The sequence below is a fragment of the Bos indicus x Bos taurus genome, chromosome 2 (genome assembly GCF_003369695.1).
Source record: "Bos indicus x Bos taurus breed Angus x Brahman F1 hybrid chromosome 2, Bos_hybrid_MaternalHap_v2.0, whole genome shotgun sequence".
In the NCBI taxonomy this organism is placed as follows: Eukaryota; Metazoa; Chordata; class Mammalia; order Artiodactyla; family Bovidae; genus Bos; species Bos indicus x Bos taurus.
Genome location: NC_040077.1, coordinates 86,085,595 through 86,092,453, shown reverse-complemented (window position 1 = coordinate 86,092,453; position 6,859 = coordinate 86,085,595).

Genomic DNA, 6,859 nt, shown 5'->3' with positions numbered 1-6,859 from the left:
TGATTATAAGATATGGCAACTCACTCCAGTATTCTTGCCTGGAAAATTACATGGATGGAGGAGCCTGGCAGACTACAGTCCATGGGGTCGCAAGGAGTCAGACACAACTGAGTCTGCACACCCAAAGCAATCTACTGATTCAGTGCAATCCCTATAAAATTACCAAGGGTATTTTTCATAGAACTAGAACAAAATTTTTCACAATTTGTGTAGAAACACACAAGACCCCGAATAGCCAAAGCAATCTTTTATTTCTCAAGCCATGCCCTCCTCCAGGGGACCTTCCCAACCCAGGGATCAAACTCATGTCTCTTATGTCTCCTGCATTGGCAAGTGGGTTCTCTACCACTAGCAACACCTGTAAAGCCCTCTCGAAGCAATCTTGAGAAACAAAAATGGAGCTAGAGGAATCAACCTTCCTGACCGCAAACTATACTACAAAGCTATAGTCATCAAGACAGTAAGGTACGGGCATGAAAACAGAAATATAGACCAGTGGAACAAGGCAGAAAATCCAGAGATAAACCCACACACCTATGGGCATCTTATCTTTGACAAAGAATGCAATAATATTCAGTAAATAAAAGACAGCCTTTTCAATAAGTTGTGCTGGGAAAACTGTACAGCTATATATAAAAAAATGAAACTAGAACACCTCCTAACACCATACACAAAAATAAGTCAAAAATGGATTAAAGATGTAAGGCGAGAAAGCTTTTGTGGAAAATGTAGGCAGTACACTCTTTGACATAAATCACAGCAAGATCCTCTTTGACCCCCCACCTAAAGTAATGCAAATAAAAACAAAAATAAACAAATGGGACCTAATTAAACTTAAAATCTTTTGTACAGCAAAGGAAAAAATAAGCCAGATTAAAAGACAACCCTGAGAATGGGAGAAAATAATTGCCAATGAAACAACTGACAAAGGATTAATCTCCAAAATATATAAGCAGCTCATATAGCTCAATATCAGAAAAACAAATAGCCTAATCAAAAAATAGGCAGAATAAAACAGACATTTCTCCAAAGAAGACATACAGGTGGCCAATAAATACATGAAAATATGCTCAGCATTGCTCATTATTGGAGAAATGCAAATTAAAACTACAATGAGGTATCACCTCACACCAGTCAGAATGGCCATCACTGAGAAATCTACAAAGAATAAATGCTAGAGAGGATGTGGAGAAAAGAGAACCCTCTTACATTGTTGGTGGGAATGTAAATTAATATAACCACTATGGAGAACAGTATGAAGATCCTTAAAAAACTAAGAATAAAACTAGCATATGACCCAGCAATCCCACCATAATAGAAAAAGACACATGTACCCACAATGTTCATAGCAACACTATTTATTTACAATATCTAGGACATGGAAGCAACATAGATGTCCATCAACAGATGAATGGATAAAGATGATGTGGTACATACATATAATGGAATATTACTCCGCCATTAAAAAAAATGAATTTGAGTCAGTTCTAGTGAGGTGGATTAAACTAGAGCCTGTTACACGGAGTGAAGTAAGTCAGAGAAAAATAAATATCATATATTAATGCAAATATATGGAATCTAGAAAAATGAAATTGATGAACTTGTTTGCAGGGAAGGAATGGAGATGCAGATATACAGAACAGGATTGTGAATTTAGTAGGGGAAGGAGAGAGTGGGATGAATAGACAAAGTAGCATCAACATATATATGCTGCTGCCGCTGCTGCTAAGTCACTTCAGTCGTGTCCAACTCTGTGCGACCCCATAGATGACAGCCCACCAGGCTCCCCCATCCCTGGGATACTCCAGGCAAGAACACTGGAGTGGGCTGCCATTTCCTTCTCCAATGCATGAAAGTGAAAAAATAAAGTGAAGTCGCTCAGTCATGTCCGACTCCTAGCGACCCCATGGACTACAGCCCACCAGGCCCCTCCGTCCATGGGATTTTCCAGGCAAGAGTACTGGAGTGGGGTGCCATTGCCTTCTCTGCATATATACACTACCATGTGTAAAATAGCTGGTAAGAAGTTGCTATGTAACATATGCTGCTGAGCCTGGTACTCTGTGATGACCTAGAAGGGTGAGGTGGGAGGAGAGGAGGGAGGGATGTGATATACATATTATGGCTGAATTGTGTTGTTGTACAGCAGAAACCAACACAACATTTTAAAGCAATTTTCTTCCAATTAAAGAATAAATTATAAAAAAATAAAAGTTAAAATGGTAAATTTTTTATTGGTTGTATTTTACTGTAATAAAATGTTATCTCACTGTTGTCTTGATTTGCATTTCCCTAAACAGAATTAGGGGGCTCCCCAGGTTACACTAGTGGCAAAGAACCTGCCTGCCAATGCTGGCAGATGCAAGAGACGTGGGTTCAATCCCTGGGTCGAGAAGATCCCCTGCAGGAGGGCATGGCAACCCACTCCAGTATTCTTGCCTGGAGAGTCCCATGGACAGAGGAGTTTGGCAGGCTGCAGTCTGTGGGGTTGCAAAGAGTCAGACAGGACTGAGCAACTAAGCACACAGCACAGTGCTTTGAAGAAGTCATTAATTACTTAGGAAATTTGACTACACTTTGAATCTAACATTACATTAAATAGTTAAAACTCAATGTTGGTCTGCTAGGTTGTGAATTCTGGAGAACATAAACTGGCTTTTTGATCTTTGTGTCCACATAGTGCTTTACTATGTAGTAGGCATTTCATAAAACTGGTTGTTTTGAGGGGTTTTTTGCCTTGCTTGCATGCAGAATCACTTACAACTCTTTGCAACCGCTATGGACTGTTGCCCACCAAGCTCCTCTGTCCATGGGATTTCCCAGGCAAGAATACTGGAGTAGGTTGCCATTTCCTCCTCCAGGGGATCTTCCTGACCCAGGGATCAAACCCGAGTCTCCTGAGTCTCCTGCATTGGCAGGCAGATTCTTTACCACTGAACCATCAGGGAAGTCCTCTTTTTTGGATCAGGACCACATAAAATAGATTGAATTTTAAAATTTTATGATCATGCAAAAACTTTTCTCTGTACAGAATGGGTTGGATGATATATATCTCTTAGAAGCTTTAAGACTTCAGTGAACTCACATGTTCCAAACTTGAGTAGTTACCATGAGAATAATATGCTACCAATTATAAAGAAAGCTGAGCGCCAAAGAAATAATGCTTTTGAACTGTGGTTCTGGAGAAGACTCTTGAGAGTCCCTTGGTCTGCAAGGATATGGAACCAGTCAATCTTAAAGGAAATCCACCCTGAATTTTCACTGGAAGGACTGATGCTCAAGCTGTAGTCCAATATTTGGCCACCTAGTGTGAAGAAGATGACGGATTGGAAAAGCCCCCGATGCTGGGAAAGATTGAGGGCAGGAGGAGAAGGGGGTGAGAGAGGTTGAAATGGTTGGATGGCAGCACTGACTCAATTAACATGAGTTTGAGCAAACTCCAGGAGATAGTGAAGGACAGGGAAGCCTGGCATGCTGCAGTCCATGGAGTCACACACAGCTTAGCAACTGAACAACAAATTATGGAGAATGGTTTCACAAAGCTCATTCATTCATTCATTCAAAGACTAACTGGGCCCATACTGGAACATAGACAAGAACAGATATATCTTCATCATATCTGGCCACATAAGAGTCTGCACTTGGGAAAACCCTCTATACAGTACAGAACTGAAAACTGTCCCTGAAATCTATAATTGACAGCAAATACAAATCAATAGAAAAAAATGACCAATGTTAAAAAACATTTATTCCAGAAATGTGTCCTACTTAATGTAATTACTCAATATACAACAAACCTGGGGATACACGACAGGCAAAAGATTATCTATGAAAACAAATATGATTGTGACAGTTGAATATCAGAAGGGGGGAAAGAACTATTTTACCATTTATCTTACAATTAGCAGATACATCAAAAGTTAAACAAGAAATAAAGATGGGATGAATAGGTAGAGCACAGATTTTTAAGACAGTGAAAGCAATTCTGTATGATACTGCAATGGTGGATATATGTCAACATATATTTGTCAAAAATTTGCTGTACCTATTTGCCAAAAGGTACAACACCAGGAATGAACCCTAATGTCATCTAAGGACTCTGAATGATAATGATGTATCAATGATGTGTGATTGATTGTAACAAATGCACCATAACAGTGCCACAGTGGTGCTGGGTGTTGGTGGAAGGTTGTGCCTGAGTGGGTATAAGAGGATTTATAGAAACTTTCTGTACTTTCCACTCAATTTTGCTGTGAATCTAATATTATTCTAAAATATCAAGTTTATTTAAAAAACAAAGTAACAAAACCAGAAAACAGACATTTTTTTCAAATGGAAAAATATATTATTGAAGAATGTACATTTTTCTTAAGTACAAGTTGGAGATGCAAGACATTGTTTAACCAAAAGTATTTGTCTAAAAATGTACAAGCATTAAAGAGATATGGAGCAAATATGTGTGATAACAAACGAAAGCTTACTGCCCAAAATACAGTTTTAAAGAAAAAATCTAAAACTTCCCTGTTGGTCCAGTGACTCCAAGCTTCCAATGCAGGGGGTGCAGTTTCCATCCCTGGTCAGGGAACTAAGATCCCACATGCCATGCAGAAGAGACCAATAAAAAGAAAAAAAAATCTAACATTAATATCTTAAACAGTTTATAGCCAATTACATATTTCTGTAAGTAATGTAAATGAATTATTTACTCATTAGAATACATTTTCTCAGCTTATTTCTGATTTCCTTGTATGTAAACTATTTCCTCTGACCATTTATGAAGTAAAGTCAAAGAATTTAGGAATTAATCCAAAGCAGGGGAAAAAGTAATCTTTACAAAATTCACCATAAAACTTTGATAATAACCAAAATGCTGTTTATTAAGCATAATATTAATATAACTAAATCCTATATAATTGTTAAAATAGAAGGAATGTGTGTCATATTGACATAGAAATATGTTTTAAAATATCATTAATAGTCAAAAATTTCTTTTGTTGGACTTTTTGAGAGAAAAATGATTAAGTGATGCAATTCTGAACTAAAGGAAGTGCATTTCCTTTTTCTAGAGATAATAAAAATTCTTTGAGGACATAATGATGCATCTTAGTCATTCATCTGTTCAATCATCAACTCTCAACTGGACTACCGCAGTACTTTCCTGAATGACTGGCCTCCCCCTATTTTGATCCTATTAAGGCCATCTTCCTCAAATCAACCATAGTAACCTACCAAAAATACACTTATGTCACTTGCTTATTGTAAACTCCTCCTTTAATTTTTCCATTTGATTATATGATTTTCCTTTGTTGTATACAAAATAAAGTCAAAATCCCTTTGTGCAACTTAGAAAGCCCATTATACTGACTCTTGCTTCCCTTACATCTTAGTCTTCTTTCAAATTTTATGTTCTAGTAATTCTCAACTGTGTTGTATTCCTTCAAATTCATGCCATACTGTTTCATGATTCCATAGTATGGTTCATGCTTTTCCCTTTTCCTGGCACATACTCCCCACCTCTGTTTATCTATCTTATCCATGCTCATCCTTCAAAACAGCTCTGTTATACCCTCTAAGCTGAGTTACAGGCTCTTTCGAGGATTTCTATAGCATCCTATGCATGCTATCTTAGTAGCTACCAAATCAAATTGAAATTATCTATAAGTCTGTCTTCCCCATTAAGAATTCAGTTTCTTTAGGGCAAAGGCCACATTTAGTCAGCTTGTGTACCCAGCCAGCATTTAATTTAGTGCCTGGAACATAGCAGATACTTAATAATACAATGATTATTTAATAAATAATTTACCAAATACAGCAATAGCGGGTCAGTTCAGTCACTCAGTCGTGTCCGACTCTTTGTGACCCCATGAATCGCAGCACGCCAGGCCTCCCTGTCCATCACCAACTCCCGGAGTTCACTCAGACTCATGTCCATCGAGTCAGTGATGCCATCCAACCATCTCATCCTCTGTCGTCCCCTTCTCCTCCTGCCCCCAATCCCTCCCAGCATCAGGGTCTTTTCCAATGAGTCAACTCTTTGCATGAGGTAGCCAAAGTATTGGAGTTTCAGCTTCAACATCAGTCCTTCCAGTGAACACCCAGGACTGATCTCCTTTAGGATGGACTGCTTGGATCTCCTTGCAGTCCAAGGGACTCTCAAGAGTCTTCTCCAACACCACAGTTCAAAAGCATCCATTCTTCGGTGCTCAGCTTTCTTCACAGTCCAACTCTCACATCCATACATGACCACTGGAGAAACCGTAGCCTTTACTAGACGGACATTTTTTGGCAAAGTAATGTCTCTGCTTTTGAATATGCTATCTAGGTTGGTCATAACTTTCCTTCTAAAGAGTAAGCATCTTTTAATTTCATGGCTGCAGTCACCATCTGCAGTGATCTTGGAGCCCAAAAAAATAAAGTCTGACACTGTTTCCACTGTTTCCCCATCTATTTCCCATGAAGTGATGGAACCAGATGCCATGATCTTAGTTTTCTGAATGTTGAGCTTTAACTCAACTTTTTCACTCTCCTCTTTCACTTTCATCAAGAGGCTTTTTAGTTCCTCTTCACTTTCTGCCATAAGGGTGGTGTCATCTGCATACCTGAGGTTATTGATATTTCTTCCAGCAATCTTGATTAGTGAGCTTCAAATACTCTATTTCTGCCATTCTAGAGCTTACAGCAAAAGAGAACATGAAAAATGACAGGTATAGAAGCACTGGGAATAGTCAAATCAGTCACACTAGATCAGAATCTGCTGTCTTTTTAGCCAAATTTACCCAGAAGTTGCTTATGACCAACCGTGCTCATCCTTGAGAATGAAAGACTATGGAATTTTCCTCTGTTAAAAAACACTTCTGAG